Source organism: Chlorocebus sabaeus, chromosome 10, assembly GCF_047675955.1.
Source record: "Chlorocebus sabaeus isolate Y175 chromosome 10, mChlSab1.0.hap1, whole genome shotgun sequence".
Lineage (NCBI taxonomy): Eukaryota > Metazoa > Chordata > Mammalia > Primates > Cercopithecidae > Chlorocebus > Chlorocebus sabaeus.
This window is the reverse complement of record NC_132913.1, coordinates 66,289,991-66,308,353: the sequence shown is the minus strand read 5'-3', so window position 1 is coordinate 66,308,353 and position 18,363 is coordinate 66,289,991. Positions and strand designations below refer to the sequence as shown.

The 18,363-nt window shown below is 38.0% G+C and overlaps 1 protein-coding gene and 1 pseudogene across 1 annotated transcript in view; one reads left to right on the top strand and one right to left on the bottom strand.

The window, feature by feature from the left end:
* CCDC141 (coiled-coil domain containing 141) overlaps positions 1-18,363 on the top strand; it is a 223,061-nt gene that overhangs the window by 46,723 nt on the left and 157,975 nt on the right. The gene's annotated exons all lie outside the window — the stretch shown is intronic.
* On the bottom strand, positions 12,799-17,889 carry LOC119625040 (small ribosomal subunit protein eS6-like; annotated as a pseudogene).

The window sequence follows — 18,363 nt, the reverse complement described above, 5'->3', positions numbered from 1 at the left end:
ATCAGTGAGAACATACAACGTTTGGTTTTCCATTCCTGAGTTACTTCACTTAGAAGAATAGTCTCCAATCTCATTCAGGTCATTGCAAATGCTGTTAATTCATTCCTTTTTAAGGCTGAGTAGTAGTCCATCATTCATATATATATACACACACACACATATATATATGAACACTATATCTATCTATCTATCTATCTATCTATCTATCTATCTATCTATCTCACAGTTTCTTTATCCACTCATTGATTGATGGGCGTTTGGGTTGGTTCTATTGCAACTTGAATTGTGCTGCTATAAACATGAATGGCAAGTATCTTTTTCGAATAATGATTTCTTTTCCTCTGGGTAGATACCCAGTACTGGGATTGCTGGATCAAATGGTAGTTCTACTTTTAGTTCTTTAAGGAAACTCCACACTGTTTTCCATAGTGGTTGTACTAGTTTACATTCCCACCAGCAGCGTAGAAGTGTTCCCTGATTGCCGCATCCATGCCAGCATCTACTGTTTTTTGATTTTTTGCTTATGGCCATTCTTGCAGGAGCAAGGTGGTATTGCATTGTGGTTTTGATTTGCATTTTCTTGATCATTAGGGATGTTGAGCATTTTTCATGTTTCTTGGCCATTTTGATGTCTTCTGTTGAGAATTGTCTATGCATGTCCTTAGCCTACTTTTTGATAGGATTGTTTGTTTTTTTCTTGCTGATTTGTTTGAGTTCATTGTAGATTCTGGATATTAGTCCTTTGTCAGATGTGTAGATTATGAAGATTTTCTCCCCCTCTGTGGGTTATCTGTTTACTCTGCTGACTGTTGCTTTTGCTGTGCAAAAGCTCTTAAGTTTCATTAGGTCCCAGCTATTTATGTTTATTTTTATTGCATTTGCTTTTGGGGTCTTGGTCATGAAATCCTTGCCTAAACCAATGTCTAGAAGGGTTTTTCCAATGTTATCTTCTACAATTTTTATAGTTTCAGATCTTAGGTTTAAGTCCTTAATGCATCTCGAGTTGATTTTTGTATAAGGTGAGATATGAGGATCGTTTCATTCTCCTACATGTGGCTAGCCAATTATCCTAGCACCATTTGTTGAAAAGGGTGTCCTTTCCTCTCTTTGTTTTTGTTTGCTTTGTCAAATATCAGTTGACTGTGAGTATTTTTATATTTCTGGGTTCTCTATTCTGTTCCATTTGTCTATGTGTCTATTTTTATACCAGTACCATGCTGTTTGGGGGACTGTGGCCTTATAGTATAGTGTGAAATGAGGTAGTGTGATGCCTCTAGATTTGTTCTTTTTTTTTTTTGAGACGGAGTCTCACTCTGTAGCCCAGGCTGGAGTGTAGTGGCGTGATCTCGGCTCACTGCAAGCTCCACCTCCTGGGTTCAGGCCATTCTCCTGCCTCAGCCTCCCGAGTAGCTGGGATACAGGCGCCTGCCACCATGCCCTGCTAATTTTTTATATTTTTAGTAGAGATGGGGTTTCACCGTGTTAGCCAGGATGGTTTCGATCTCCTGACCTTGTGATCCACCCACCTCAGCCTCCCAAAGTGCTGGGATTACAGGTATGAGCCACTGTGCCCAGTCTAGATTTGTTCTTTTTGTAGTCTTGCTTTGGCTATGTGGGCTCCTTTCTGGTTTCATGTGAATTTTAAAATTGCTTTTTCTAATTCAGTAAAGAATGATGGTAGTATTTTGATGGGAACTGCGTTAAATTTGTAGATTGCTTTTGGCAGTATGATCATTTTCACAATATTGATTCTACCCATCCATGAGTATGGGATGTGTTTCCATTTGTTCATGTCATCTATGATTTCTTTCAGCAGTGTTTTGTAGTTTTCCTTGTAGCGGTCTTTTGATTCCTTGGTTAGGTATATTCCTGAGTTTTTTTTTTGCAGCCATTGTCAAAGGGGTTGAGTTCTTGATTTGATTCTCTGCTTGGTTGCTTTGGTGTATAGAAGAGCTACTGATTTGTGTATATTAATCTTGTATTTGGAAACTTTGCTGCATTCTTTTATCAGTTCTAGGAGCTTTCTGGAGGCGTCCCTAGGGTTTTCAAGGTAAACGATTATATCGTCAGCAAACAGGGGCAGTTTGACTTCCTCTTTACTGATTTGGATGCCCTTTATTTCTTTCTCTTGTCTGATTGCTCTGGCTAGGACTTCCAGTACTATGTTGAAGAGGAGTGGTGAGAATGGGCATTCTTGCCTTGTTCCAGTTCTCAGAGGACATGCTTTCAACTTTTCTCCATTCAGTATTGTGTTAGCTGGGGGTTTGTCATAGATGGCTTTTACTACATTAATGTACGTCCCTTGTATGCTGATTTTGCTAAGAGTTTTAATCGTAAAGAGATGCTGGATTTTGTTGAGTGCTTTTTCTGCATTTATTGAGATGATCATGTGATTTTTTAAAAAAATTCTGTTTATGTGGTATATCACATTTATTGACTTGCTTATGTTAAGCCATCCCTGTATCCCTGGTATGAAATCCACTTGATCATGGTGGATTATCTTTTTGATATGTTGTTGGATTTGGTTAACTAGTATTTTGTTAAGGATTTTAGCATCTATGTTCATCAAGGATATCGGTCTAGAGTTTTCTTTTTTGGTTATGTCCTTTCCCAGTTTTGGTATTAGGTTGATACTGGCTTCATAGAATGAATTAGGAAGGGTTCCTTCTTGCTCTATCTTGTGGAATAGTGTCAAAAGGATTGGTACCAATTTTTCTTTGAATGTCTGGTAGAATTCTGCTGTGAATCCGTGTGGTCCTGGCCTTTTTTTGTTGGTAATTTTTAAGTTACCATTTCAATCTTGCTGCTTGTTATTAGTCTGTTCAGGGTATCTAATTCTTCCTGATTTAAGGTAGGAGGGTTTGTATTTTTCCAGGAATGTGTGCCTCTTTTCTAGGTTTTCTATGTGCATAAAAGTGTTCACAGTGGCCTTGAATCATCTTTTATATTTCAGTGGTGTCAGTTAGACTATCTCCTGTTTGTTTCTTAGTGAGGTTATTTGGATTTTCTCCTTTTCTTGGTTAATCTTGCTAATGGTCAATCAATTTTATTTATCTTTTCAAACAACCAGTGTTTTGTTTCATTTATCTTTTGTATTTTTTTGTTTGTTTGTTTCAATTTCATTTAGTTCTGTTCTGATCTTGGTTATTTCCTTTCTTCTTCTGGGTGTGCGTTTGGTTTCTTCTAGTTTCTCTAGTTCCTTAAGTTGTGACCTTAGAATGCCAGTTTGTGCTCTTTCAGTCTTTTTGATGTAGGTGTTTAGAGCTATTAACTTTCCTCTTAGCACCACCTTTGCTGTATCCCAGAGGTTTTGATAGGTTGTGTCATTATTGTCATCCAGTTTGAAGAATTTTTTAATCTCCACCTTGATTTCATTTTTGACCCAGTACTCATGCAGGAGAAGATTACTTAATTTCCATGTATTTGCATGGTTTTGAAGGTTCCTTTTGGAGTTGATTTCCAGTTTTATTACACTGTTGTCTGGGAGAGTGCTTGATATAATTTCAATTTTCTTCAGTTTATTAAGGCTCATTTTATGGCCTATCATATGGTCTATTTTGGAGAAAGTTCCACGTGCTGCTGAATAGAATGTGTATTCTGTGGTTGTTGGATGAAATGTTCTGTATATATCTGTTAAGTCCATTTGTTCCAAGATATAGTGGAAATCCATTGTTTCTTTGTTGACCTTCTGTCTTGATGACCTGTCTAGTATGTGTTGTCAGTGGGGTATTGAAGTCCCCCACCATTGTGTTTCTGTCTATCTCAGTTTCTGTCTAACTCTATTAGTAATTGTTTTATAAATTTTGGAGCTCCAGTGTTAGGTGCATGTATGTTTAGGATTGTCATATTTTCCTGTTGGACAAGGTCTTTTACCATTATATAATGTCTTTCTTTGTCTCTTTTAACTGCTGTTGCTTTAAAGTTTGTTTTGTGTGATATAATAATAGCTAACCCTGCTCATTTTTGGTGTCCATTTGCATGAAATGCCTTTTCCCAACCCTTTACTTTAAGTTTACGTGAGTCCTTATGTGTTAGGCGAATCTCCTGAAGGCAGCAGATAGTTGGTTGGTGAGTTTTTGGGTCCATTCTGCAGTTCTGTATCTTTTTTTTTTTTTGAGACAGAGTCTCACCCTATCACCCAGGCTGGAGTGCAATGGTACAATCTCGGCTCACTGCAACCTGTACCTCCCAGGTTCAAGCAATTCTCCTGCCTCAGCCTCCCGAGTGGCTGGGATTGCAGGTGTGTGCCACCACACCCAGCTAATTTTTTGTATCTTTAGTAGAGACAGGGTTTTACCATGTTGGCCAGGCTTGTCTTGAACTCCTGACCTTGTGATCTACCCAACTCAGTCTCCCAAAGTGCTGGGATTACAGGCATGAGCTACCATGCCCAACTGGTTCTGTATCTTTTAAGTGGAGCATTTAGTACATTTACATTCAATGTTAGTATTGAAATATGAGGTACTGTTGCATTCATTGTGCTCTTTGTTGCCTGTGTACTTTGGTTTGTTTGTTTTTTGTTTTTGCTTTTTAACTTGTATTTTTGTTTTATAGGTCCTGTGTGATTTATGCTTTAAAGAGGTTCTGTTTTGTTGTGTTTCCATGATTTGTTTCAAGATTTAGAGCTTCTTTTAGCAGTTCCTGTAGTGATGGCTTGGTAATGGCAAATTCTCTCAGCATTTATTTGTCTGAAAAAGACTGTATCTTTCCTTCATATACAAGGCTTAGGTTCACTGGATACAAAATTCTTGGCTGATAATTGTTTTGTTTGAGGAGGCTGAAGACAGGACCCCAATCCTTCCTAGCTTGTAGGGTTTCTGCTGATAAATCTGCTGTTAATCTGGTAAGATTTCCTTTATAGAGTACATGGCAATTTTGTCTCACAGCTCTTAAGATTCTTTCCTTCATCTTAACTTTGTATAATTTGATGACAATTTGCCTAGGTAAACATCTTTTTGCCATGAATTTCCTGGATGTTCTCTGTGCTTCTTGTATTTGGATGTCTAGGTCTCTAGCAAGGCTGGGGAAGTTTTCCTCGATTATTCCCCCAAATATGTTTTCCAAGCTTTTAGAATTTTCTTCTTCCTCAGTAACACCAATTATTCTTAAGTTTTGTCATTTAACATAGTCCCAGACTTCTTGGAGGTTTTGTTCATATTTTATTCTTTTTTCTTTGTCTTTGTTGGATCGGATTAATTTAAAGACCTTGTCTTTGAGCTCTGAATTTCTTTCTTCTACTTATTCAATTCTATTTTGTGACTTTCCAGAGGATTTCACATTTCTAAAACTGTGTCCAAAGTTTCCTGAATGTTTGATTGTTTTTTCTTTAAGCTATCTATTTCCTTTAATATTTCTCCCTTCACTTCTTGTATCATGTTTTGGATTTCCTTGCATTGGGCTTCACCTTTCTCTTGTCCCTCCCTGATTAACTTAATAACTAACCTCCTGAATTTTTTTTCAGGTAAAGGGATTTCTTGTTGGTTTGCATCCATTGCTGGTGAACTAATGTGATTTTTTTGGGGAGGCTAACCAGTGCAAAAATAGAGCATTAAACCACCAAAGCTAAGAACCCTCATGGAATCCACTGCACCCCCACCCCCACCCCTGCCACTTCCACCAGAACAGGTGCTGGTATCCAAGGCTGAGAGACCCATAAGTGGTTTACGTCACAGGACTCTGTGCAGACCACCCCCATTACCAGCCTGGAGCCGGGTAGACTTGCTGGGTGGCTAGATTCAGAAGAGAGAAAACAATCACTGCAGTTCAGCTCACAGGAAGCCACATCCACAGGAAAAGGGGAAGAATACATAGGAAAAGGGAACACCCCATGGGACAAAAGAATCTGAACAACAGCCTTCAGCCCTAGACCTTCCCTCTGAGAGAGCCTACCCAAATGAAAAGGAACCAGAAAACCAACCATGGTAATATGACAAAATAAGGCTCTTCAACACCCAGAGGGGAGAACTATTTAAAAGTAAGTTTCACACATCAGAAATTGGGCATTTAAACAAATAAGCCCAATAAAGTTGTAACAGCTTCAGCAGAAACCCATATAAAATATAGTTACAAGGAAAAGGAGGGCATAGGAGACAATCAAGAAAGTCTTCCTCAGAGGTGATTTGCCAGGTATTTTAGAGATGGGAAGACAGCTTGAGCAACAGGAAAAACATGTATCAAGGTCCCAGGACCAACCCCATGCACAGCATTAGGAGAGCAGTAAGTAGTTTTGCATGGTTGGCTCATGTGCTAGGGTTAAAAAGATTGGGAAAAGGGTCATGAGAAAGATAAGATGGACAAGTAGGCAGTAGCTGAAATGCAGAAGGCCTCGTATGCAACTAAAAGGAGGTTTCTCTTTATCTTATGGCTGATGAATAATCATTGACAAGTAATAGGCTGAGGAGTGATCTGATTTGTGCTCTGTATTCAGAACTTTATAGAGAGAACATCTAAAGTTAACAGAACAATGGTGAAGAGGGAGATTTTCAGGCACCCTGATAGTCCTATGGGTAGAGATATTTGGGGAACTCAAGGCTTTTCAAATGCCCCAACATCTTACCTATGAATTGGTGCCCTGATTTTTCCACCACAGAATATATATGTGGAGCGGTGCTTCCAAAATATGGTTGTGTGTTACAGTCAACTGAGGAGTTTTAAAAGAAGCAGAGAGTCACAGCTTTTACTCCAGACCTATTGAGTCAGAATCCTCTGAAGTGGAACCTGGGGATCTGTATTTTCCAGAATTTCCTCCAGGTAGCACTGGTGCAGCCAGTTTACTGAGTGAGGTTTGGGGACATCAAGTTGCAGAGGGAGAGTAGGAAGGAATGGCTACAGAGGTCTTACAAAGGCTCAGCTGGTCAGTGTCCGTGACACCTATCAAATGCTGTGGGAGCAGGTTGGTTATATTAGACTGCATTGCTCAAGCTGCCATGTCATATGTCTCTTTGTGTCCTTGGAAAGTCTTGCAAAGTCAGGCGTATGGTAGAGGCTCCTCAACTATTTGATAAATGAATGAGCATGGCTGAACTCTAATGTTAGCAAAGACTGGCAGTATGACTAACAGTGTGCTTGTATATTTTTCTTTGACCAAAATACTCTAAAATACCAATTTATTAAAACAAGAGATACATATAGCCTAAAGCCCAGCTATTTATTCAGACTTTTCAGCAGTTCTGTTCATTTTAATTTTAAAATTAGGGCTCAGTCATTTTGATAAAATATCTGCTCTGAAGAAGATAACAGATCTTAGAACACAGAAGATGACATCAGTCATCTTGTGAACACTGTTACACTGAGATTTTATGAGCTAAACTAAGAAAATGTATTCTCTGGTACTACTTCTGAATCAATTATCATCACTGTGTGATTGTGATAATCTAAGTGATGACAACTGGACATAATATTGGTAGTTAATTCAGACATATGTTAAATAATGGAGACAGGAAAAATCATTTGAAGTTAAACTTGACAATCATGGTGTGATGTTTATTTCAAACATGTTTTGAAAGAAATGTTTTAAAAGATTTAATCTTTTTGCTTGGTAAAAGAAGAGATAGTATTATTGCATTCATTAGTTGAGGTTTTATTATAGATGTCAAAACCAAGACTCTTTTTAGACATAAATTTTTTTTAAAAAATTATTTGTTTCTGACCCTCGCCCATTTAAAATAAAAATCTCATTTAGACATTTTATGTCTAGAGAGGTGCTGAATGGACAGTCAGAAGGTGGACATTGGGGAAACAGAGCTGATCTTCAGGAATCAACAGTTGACTCTGTTCAAAAACCATGTTCCAAAGTAACATGCATTTTAAAGCAGCTAAATAATGATGTTTATCAGATGCAGCTCTTTTGATAAACAGAGGTGATTTAAAGATTTTAATTAACTTCACATGTTTATTAAGTTCAGTTTGGAGAAGCCATGAAACATATGGATTAGGTCTCAGTGTTTATTTGCATAAGTATGAGACCAAGTTAGAAGCAGGCTGAACACGGGAATACTGTAACATTGTCAAGTCTCTGTCTCTCTAGCTCGTGGACAGTCTGTCTACACATGGCTGATAATATGGCCAGTCAGCTACACCAAGCTCACATCTTACCAAATTTGTAACCAGTGAATAGAATCTTTACAGATACCCTCGGCAGAAAAGATTCTGTGGAACCTGATTTTCCAGACTTTGATCATTTTCCATCCTTGAATCAATCATGTTTTCATCCTTGGGCCCATCAACTCAATAATAAGGGGGAAGGCAACTCTTACGGAGCTGGCTCTATGTCATTACTTTCCCTTGTCAGTGGGTGGAGAAGCAGGTTGATCCTTCCCCAAATCCTGTGTCATGGATTTCTCACATGGAAGGAGTGTTTTACTAAGAGAGAAGAAAAGCATTGTTCTATTGGCAAAAGGAAAAGAAAAAAGTCAACAAGTGGCTTAATTTTCCCATTAGTGTTTAATATGTTTAAGGTACGAAGAAAAATCAGTCTTTAATGGCAAAAACAAATTTTATGCTCCCAAGTGAGGAAACATCGCATCTCTTCAACAGTGAAAACAATGGTTTTATTCTTGTATTTCAGTAATGTCTTAGATGTTATATGCCTCTCGCCAACCCTGGATCTAATTTTAAACTCTTGTATGAAATGCGTTAGACAAAAAAGTTAAACATTTCACATGCAAAGTTTCTAGATTTTAGCTACTCCTTGTGCCTTGCAAATGGTAAATACTCAATATCTGTTGCATAAATTAATTAATTATTATATCACTGAACCATGGAAATAGATGGGTCCTTAGAAGGTATCTAGTTAATCTCTTGGATGGATGCAGATATTTCCTACAATGTCTTGCAGAGGGATCATTGAACCACTCTCTGAACACTTTCATATGAAAACTCCCACTGTTTTTGTTCTCAGGGAGTTTGTTTGCCATCTACCAACATCTTACATAGTTAACAGAAACTGGTAACACTGAACAAAGGAACATTCACAGTTTGCTTAATTTCTTTTTCTCCTCCCCACCCCCATGTATGTTAAGATAAAAATAACAAATTGAATGATATATCAAGTAATATTATCTGCCAACGAAATGTAAATGAACAAGCTGGTCTTTGTTCAGGGGAAGTGGGGAAGAATTCCAATGAGGGAATTGATTGAGAGATAGAAGTCATAGACCATTGTTTCAGCCTTGAAGCTGAAGCTCCTGGATAGTTGGTACCTGGACTGAGAGCTAGGCTAGCTTCTTTGTGGCTGTGGGAGGTGTATCTTCACTGGAATGACAGAGAAGAGGAAAATGAGGTTCTGTGTGATTTAGAAGGTAGGGAGGTACAGAGCATCCAGAGGCGTAGCTTATGTTAAACACCAATACCACTGGGCATGGTGGCTCATGCCTACAATCCCAGCACTTTGGGAGGCTGAGGTGGGTGGATCACTTGAGGTCAGGAGTTTGAGACCAGCCTGACCAACACGGTGAAACCCCATCTCTACAAAAAAATACAAACATTAGCAGGCATGGTGGCACATGCCTGTAGTCCCTGCTATGGGGGGGTTGGGGGAAGTAGATGTTGCAGTGAACTGAGATCGCACCACTGCACTCCAGCCTGGGCGACAGAGTGAGACTCTGTCTCAAAAAGAAAAGAAAAGCAAGAAAGAAGCACAAACACAGTGTTGAAGCAGGCATAGGATGGTGAAACACAGGTTCCACATGTCTTGTAGTGTTATTTGTCACTTCTGGTAACAAGATTTTTTATAATGTAATATGCCTGTTCTTTGCAATGTTACTTTTTTATTGTTTTTTTTAATAGATGAATTACATATGTAAATAATCTCTAAATGCATCTCATCTTTGAATTAATTTGCTCTTTTTCTCCTGTAACATATACATTATAATGTATTTTGAAACTATTTAAATAATGTCAGTATGTTACATTGTTTAATAATTTTCTAAACCTTTTTTAAAAAAATTCTCCAAATAATGTTCACAAGTATAAGAAAATCTATGAATAAGTTCTTGTGGAATAGTTTAGATCCATTTACCTGAATATTTTTCATTACAGGTAGTCTAATTGGAGGGAAATCACTGTCAATTAGTCATGTGTAGTTGAAAATATTTAAAGAAATTTGTTCATATTAGGTTTGAATAGAGCATTCCTAAAGTCTTCCCTAAATTGTAAGTTTGGTGATTTAAAAGCTCTCAAGAAATCAGAAAAAATTTTGTGACTTTTAAGAACTTAGTCTTTAGGCCGGGTGTGGTGACTCATGCCTGTAATACCGGCACTTTGGGAGGCCAAGGCAGGTGGATAACCTGAGGTCAGGAGTTCAAGACTAGCCTGGTCAACATGGCAAAATCCCATCTCTCCAAAAAATACAAAAGTTAGCCAGGCACAGTGTCACATGCCTATAATCCCAGCCATTAGGTGGGGCAGAGGCAGGAGGATGGCTTGAACCTGGGAAGCGGAGGTTGCACTTAGCCAAGATCGTGCCACTGCACGCCAGCCTGGGCAACATAGCGAAACTCCATCTCAAAAAAAAAAAAATAGTTTTTAATGTTCTTTATTTAGGAAGCATTTTAGATACTTAATAGAGAGGACAAGATGTAGTTTCAAGAAAATTTCAGGAAATCAATATCCAGATGTCATTCATAGAATTGAAATTTCAGATGGCATCTTCATCTTGACTCTGAAATGATTAATTACAGAAATGGTTGGCAGTAGAATTAGAATCAAATTGACAATAAAATATTTATTAATTCAAATACCATTCTATCACATACCATGGATAACAGTTCCATGAACAATTTTCACATATAATTTACCTGTCAGGAAACGACTATTATTCTTCAAAATTGGTCATTTGTATGCATTGTGTGATTTTTTGAAACAAATGTATTAGAACAATTATTAGCATTAGAAGAAGTAGCAGAAGATGAATATAAGCATTGGCAATATGGTAGCAATAATGACAGCATATGTTTGCTCTCACATGTTCATTTTCTTTTAGTGAGGGATGCCCCAAGGATGCATGGAGAGGAATATATCAGTATCTCCCTAATCATTAATGCAGTCTTCAGCCCAAGGGAACTGCAAATCCCAGAATGCAACATTTCATTCTTATTTTAACATGGATTTCAGAAACCAATGGACCAAATTTGATGAGGAAATTGGATTTACTATAAAGTCCCAAATGCTAAGACTTGAACTTTACACAGTGTAGACTTTTGCTAAGTTTACTACATTTCTACATTCAGTTTTAAGTAGTAGATGTTTGTACTCTCCACCTCATCAGCATATGTGATACAATTACTTGTTTTCATATACAAAAAATAAATCATTTCACCATAGAGAATTAGTATGAAGTTTAAGAACAAAATGAATGATTGCGTTTTTATTCTGAAAAAAGCAATTATTTTAAAAACATATTCTAACATATATGTTTCTTGAAAGTAAATCATTGTTATTTGGATTCAGATTAAAATATCTTATGTTTTGAACTATCATCATTTCTGAACTTGTCATTGCAAGCTATCATGATTGGCATTCCATGTAGACACTTCAAATTAGAAATAGGTTTTTGTTTCCTCTTGTGGGTATGGTGTCACTTAGTTTATTACTACTGTGACTTCAATATATTCTCTACAAGTGGTTTGATAAATACACAATAATAATAGTAGTAAGAAGGTATACAAAAAGATAAACAGAATTAAAATAATAGCTAATATTTATTGCATACTTACTACATTTGAGGCACTTTACTAAGAACTTCCATGGATTACTTCATTTAATCTTCACAAAATCTTATAAGATAGTTACTATTAGTGTTGGTATTTTATTTATTTATTTATTTATTTATTTATTTATTTATTTATTGAGTCTGGCTCTGTTGCCCAGGCTGGAGTGCAGTGGCACGATCTCGGCTCACTGCAACCACCGCCTCCCGGGTTCACGCCATTCTCCTGCCTCAGCCTCCCGAGTAGCTAGGACTACAGGTGCCCGCCACTACGCCCGGCTAATTTTTTGTATTTTAGTAGAGACGGGATTTCACTGTGTTAGCCAGGATGGTCTTTCTTGATCTTCTCCTGATCCGCCCGCCTCGGCCTCCCAAAGTGCTGGGATTACTGGGATTACAGGTGTGAGCCACTGTGCCCGGCCTAGTGTTGGTATTTTATAACAGGCTGAGGCCTAGTGAGAAAAAGTAATTTATAAAATGTGCAGAGCTCCTACCTGGTGGAGCCAGAATGTGGACTCCAGGGTCTGGTTCTTAATCACTATGTTACGCTGCATGCCGTGCTTTGAAAGGAGATTTATTTTACAATGTGGCCACTCAAGGCAAATTCATCTCCACCACTGGAGAAACAACTCAATGTGCATGATATTTTTTCTGTTGGAAAACATAATCTTTATACATGAAAGATAATGTTATGTCAACATTTTCTTCATGACCAAAATTGTCTCCTTTTCATGAGAAGAAAACTTTTCAGTTTTATTTTTAAAAGTTAATATAAGTGAAAATATAAGGTTAATTCCATCCAAAAACAATCACTGGGCAAAACAGATCTTTGTCCCATTTTCCAGATTGGCTCAATACATCAATCAAGTTGTATGAGTAATTGCTTGACTGTTTACTTATGTTTCTGGCAGAATATCTTTTACAACTATTTTGAGTTCACAAAAAGAATATCAGTCCTACTCTATTTGTGAGAGGTATTATTTTGATGTATTTGTGATGTTTCCTGGGAACTTTACCCCATTCATTACAGTGTCCTTTCTGGTCCCAACCTTCTTTTTGGGGAGAGTAGTCTGATTTTATTTACTCATTACTCAAAAGATATTTTTATAGACTGGACTCAGAAGTAGGCACAGGCTGCGTTTCTTGGTTATCTGCTCCTGGTATATTTCTTTGGCCTCCTTCATTCTTTTGGCCAAAAGTTTAGCATGTTCTGTAGTATACTGTTTCTGCAGAGCAACACAGCAGCATTTGTGTTGTGAGACATTTGGAGTAACAAGATGCCACATCTTGGGTGTTTTGGTCCTAGGCTTACCTTCTTTGTTAAAGGCCTTTCTTACCACCTATTGTTGGATATCATCTTTTTTAGAGAGATTGAAAAGTTTGCAGATTCTGCTAGCTCTTTTGGGCCCCACGTGATGAGGCATCATCGTGCCAGTCAGTCTAGGAATATCTTTCTCTCCCTTTTTTACAATAAGTTAGTCGAGAACATTTAGATTGGCATCCACAATGCAATCCCGAACAACTTTACACTTTCCTTCTCCACTTCTTCTGGGTGTATAACAGGAATGCCCTGTACTCACTAGCAGGTGGACATGGTCATGGGCCAAGACATCCTGCTTCATAGGAAAACTTTCTTATTCCTACCACTGATTTGGACCACATAATCCTTCCATTCTTCACCCAGAGCATCAGCAGTTACTTCTGTGGCCATGTGCTTCTCATAAAAAGTATGAACTTTGGCCAGGAGTAGTGGCTTATGCTTGTAATCCCAACACTTTGGGAAGCTGAGAGGGTGGATCAGTTGAGGTTAAGAGTTAGAGACCAGCCTGGCCAACATGCTGAAACCCCGTCTCTAATAAAAATACAAAAATTAGTCACGTGTGGTGGTGCACACCTGTAATCCCAGCTACTCAAGAGACTGAGGCAGGAGAATCACTTAAACCCGGGAGGCGGAGGTTGCAATGAGCCAAGATCACACTACTGCACTCCAGCCTGGTTGATGGAGTGAGACTCTGTCTCCAAAAAAAAAAAAAAAAAAAAAAAAAGAACTTTGCATTCATTAGTGACTTCAGTGAATTTCTGACAGCCAGTGACTGAGAAGGAGATATTCAGCTGCTTCTTGAAGCAGCTGATTGCCTTCAAGGTGCCACAAAAAAGAGCTGGTCTCCACTTTCTTACATCAAACTCTGTAATGTCCTGTGTCTTCCTGGCTCTGTTAATCCTGCCATTCTTGCCTGTGCTCCCCAGGGTTCTCTGATTTCCAGATGCTCTGCTATCTAGCACAGCCCTCCATCTCTTTTTAACTCCTCCTCCTCTGATCTTTTTGGTTCAACTTTATGATTTTTTAAGTTGCTATTCTCTTCATACCTTCCACAAATACTGCAATCATAAGTCTGGAAAGGCAGAAGTGGTTTCTGGCCAGTTGGAATATATTGACTCCACAGTTCGTTGGCATAGATGATCTCTGGTGTTGGTTGCTGACACTGCAGCTGCACATCAGCACATTTAGGTGTTACTCCCAAGGCTCCACTCCTTTCTTCATTTCCTCTGTTGAGCTGTTTCTCAAATTGTGCATCTCATGTCCCTAAGAGTTCACAAATATACTCTCAGAGATGCATAAGTACCTAAAATAATCTCAAATTTTGATTGTTTAAAAATATTTAATACAAGTTACCAAATTTCATTGCTTACACTTGTACTTGTATTTTCATTTCATTGGTGCCAAAGGAATGGCAGTGTTTGACTTTTTTCATGTTTTCTCAAACTGGGGATTCATAGCTTGTTCTCTGAGTTCCTGTGCTGTCAAGATTGAGAAAAACTGCTCTGCAGTGCTTGAAATGGATCTGGGCAAATGAGCATCACCCAGGCCTGGCTATTCACTCCTCATGCATCTGTTGTGTACTTTCTACATTACACACTGCGTTACACACAAGGAATGAAAAACAGTTCCTTTCAAGGGTTAGTGGGGAAGTCAGATAAGTAAATAATTTTAATAATTATGATATTGCTAGTCAATTGGTACAAACTTTCTGGAGAACAATGAAACAATTGCATCAAGCCTTGTGGATAATCCTTAACCCAGTCATTTCACTTTTAGAAATTTCTTTTATGAACACAAGAGAGGTCTACAAAGATTTGTATGAAGGACCCAGAAGTCAAATTAAATGAGGATTATTGGAATTGACTCAGCTTAACATTATTTATAATAGTTATAAATGGAAAGCAGATTTAAAATTTAACAATAGGGGAATAGTTACATAAATTATGGCATCTCATGTGATGGGAGTTTAGATAGCCATTAAAAATATTATTTTGGCCGGGTGTGGTGGTTCATGCCTGTAATCCCAGCACTTTGGGAGGCCAAGGAGGGCAGATCACAAGGTCAGGAGTTCGAGACCAGCCTGGCCAAGATGGTGAAACCCCATCTCTACTAAAAATAAAAAGCCGGATGTGGTGGCACGCGCCTGTAGTCCCAGCTACTCGGGAGACTGAGGCAGGAGAATCCCTTGAACCTGGGAGGCAGAGGTTGCAGTGAGCCGAGATCACGCCACTGCCTCTAGCCTGGGCGACAGAGCAAGACTCCATCTCAAAAAAAAAAAAAAAAAAAAAATTATTTCTACAAAATATTGAAAACAAAGGACTCATAATACTATATTAAGCTGAACAGCAACACACAGCTCTCTATACCAGAAGTCAACAAACTTTTTCTGTAAGAGGGTCAGATGGTGAATATTTTAGGATATTTTATCTACATTTTAAATTATTTTAGGTAAATATTTTAGAATCATATTACTTTGTGAGTTGCAACTATTTAGACTAGGCTGTTGCGTTGTGATAGTAGCTGTGGACAGTATGTTAACCAGTAGACATAGTTGTGTTCCAAAAAAAAACTTTATTATGGACATTGAAATTTGAGTTTCATATAATTATTATGTGGCATGAAATACTCTTTTTTGAGTTTTGTTTTCAACCACTTAAAAATGCAAAAGCCATTCTTACCTTACAGGCCATACAAAAACAGATGGCAGGACAGATTTGGACCATAGGCTATAGTTTGTTGATGGGTGATCTATACCATGTGATTCTAATTGTGTGTGTGGTGGCGGGGAGGTGGTGAATCTCTGAGCAGTGGAATTATGGGCAATTTTTATTTTTTACGGTTTTCTTGTATTTCTCCATTTTAAAACATGAACTTACATTACTTTTATAATCAGAAAAGCAAAAAATAAATGCACTATAATAATGACTATAATGGTGGAAAGTGCTTTAAAGGGTCTAATACCCTTGACCCAAGTAGGAGAGGAGGATGAGGGACAGGGAAGGTTTGCTGAGACAACTTCTGAATAGTGTTGCAAAGGATGATGAAGAGTTGTTCAAGGATAGGTGAGTCACGGAGGAAAGAAGGGAGAGTGAGAGGCCAAAAGGAAGAGAATTCTAGGCTGAGAAATAGATCATAGACCATAGGAGAGTCAGGGAACCACAAGAATTTCAGAAGGCTAGAGAACAGTGTTAGGGATTGAGCCAAGAGGGATAGGGCTAGAAAAAGAGTCAAGCACTGAGAATCTTATTTGGTATGCTTGGACTTTAATTTTTTATCTTAAAATCAGTTGGAAGCATGGAAAGATTCGTGAGTTGCTGAGTGACATGCTCATACTTCTGATTTAGAAAGTTCTATATGGCATATGGGTAGATAATGGATTGGGTGAGGGTGAGCCTAGAAGCAGGAGAGCAAGTTGAAAGGCTGTTGTAGGAATTTGGGTGAGAAGTGTTGAAAGATGAAACTGAGGTACGGGGATGGAAATAGAGAAAGGAAAGGGTTCAAATGATATGTAGGAGTTGACTCAGTGGGCCCTGGTGACTGATTAAATCTAGGAGTTGGAGGAGATGCACAGGAAGGAATGAAGGTACCCTTCTGTGTTTTTGCTCCTGACAGCCAGGTGAGTTTCAGTGTAAATATAGAAGGTATGATCTGTTTGTAGGTGGTTTGAGTTTGAGGTAGTTGTGGAAAATTTGAGTGGAGATTTTCAATACAGAAAATCAGGCGAAATAAGTTAGTAGACAGTGGTTGCAGATATAAGAGCTGATGTGTTCACTTGGAAAGAGGGTGTTGAATAATGACTGCTATACTTTCTCCGCCATCCCTATTGGACTGTACGGAGATGCAATTCAATCAATGTTCATAACTTGCTGTGATAGTCTATTCAAACTTTAGAATCACTTGTCCTCAGCTCTCAGAGTCACATTAGCATTTCTGGAGTAAGTTAACTATAGTTTGAAAAAGTCGTCCAAATGATTTTGATATATGCTCCTCAGACCCACCACTGATACTTGCTTGAGAAGAAAACATCAAAAACTATGATATCCTGAAACACCTAGATGTTTAAAAATAGGAAGAGAAAGTGAATCTGTAAAAGAGAACAGAAGCACAGAAGAAAAATCAGAGTGCACTGGTAGTCAGTGGAAGAAAAAAAAATTTTTAATGGAGCATGCAGCAGTATTAATCACGAAGAGGTAATTAAATAAAGATTGCTGGTATTGACCAAAATGAGGTCGTATAGACCTATACAAGAATATTTCACTAAGATGATAGGGACAGAAACCGTTCAGGAGTGAGTAGAGAAGTGGATGGGTATTAAGAAAAAAAAAAAAAAACTGAAGCATGGAGGAAATGAAAACAATACAATAGCAGACTCCTCCTCAATCTTTTATATTTGTTACCACAATGTGTAATATTATACTTAAGAGGTCTTGAAAAATGCTTGCTGAATAACTGAGACAATGAATGAGTGAATACATTCATGAATAACTTCAGCGTCCATTTGGTATTATCTTCGCTGAACTGTAAGGGTCATTGAGAGTATTATTTTATTTGAACAAGGGCAGTTTGGTTTTAGCTTTAATAGAGGATAAAGAGCACCCTTTCCATTCTAGTGAAGTACTTTCTATGGCTCCCTGTTGATTGAGAATGTTATAAGTGCTGTAGAATACTATATAAATTTTTAAACTCGAAATCAATATACAAATATTTTTATTTATATTGCAATACTATTGCTGAATTTATAAATAAGACACGCAAAAATGAGATTTCTCCTGCTTTTAAGTGTGTTTTCAGATATGAAGTTGTCTTTCCATACCTTATGGTTTTTGATGGTCATCCATGGGGAAGAGCTGCTTCTCTCCATTTAGACAAGAAATCCATCTACAGCCAACAGCAATGGAGAGAGGTCACTTGAGGGGATGGGTTAAAGGCAGGAGCACCAGGCTCATTTTCAGTGTTCAAAATCGTATCCTCAGGTTTGCCTGGTTTAAATTCCATAGTACACAAATCTTATGAAATTGCTAAAAGAATTCTATAGCTTTAAACAGGAAGTGAGAGAGAGAGAAGACTTCAAGGTTGTTATCAAGGGTTTTCCCACCATTGGAAAACTGGGAATCATGGCATTCTGGGGAATGAGGAGGAAAATTTTGATCTGGTCTAAAAAGACTTCTAATACCTATAGAAGACTCTGTTCTAAACTTAAGAGAGCCCCACCACTCTAGAATCAGTGCTGGGTGGCAGTTTTGTTACAACTTCCTAAAGTTGATGTCAGATTGGAACGTCTTCTCTAACAGCTTGTGAGACAAAATAAAATAATTTTCAAGAGAAAGCGAAAGAA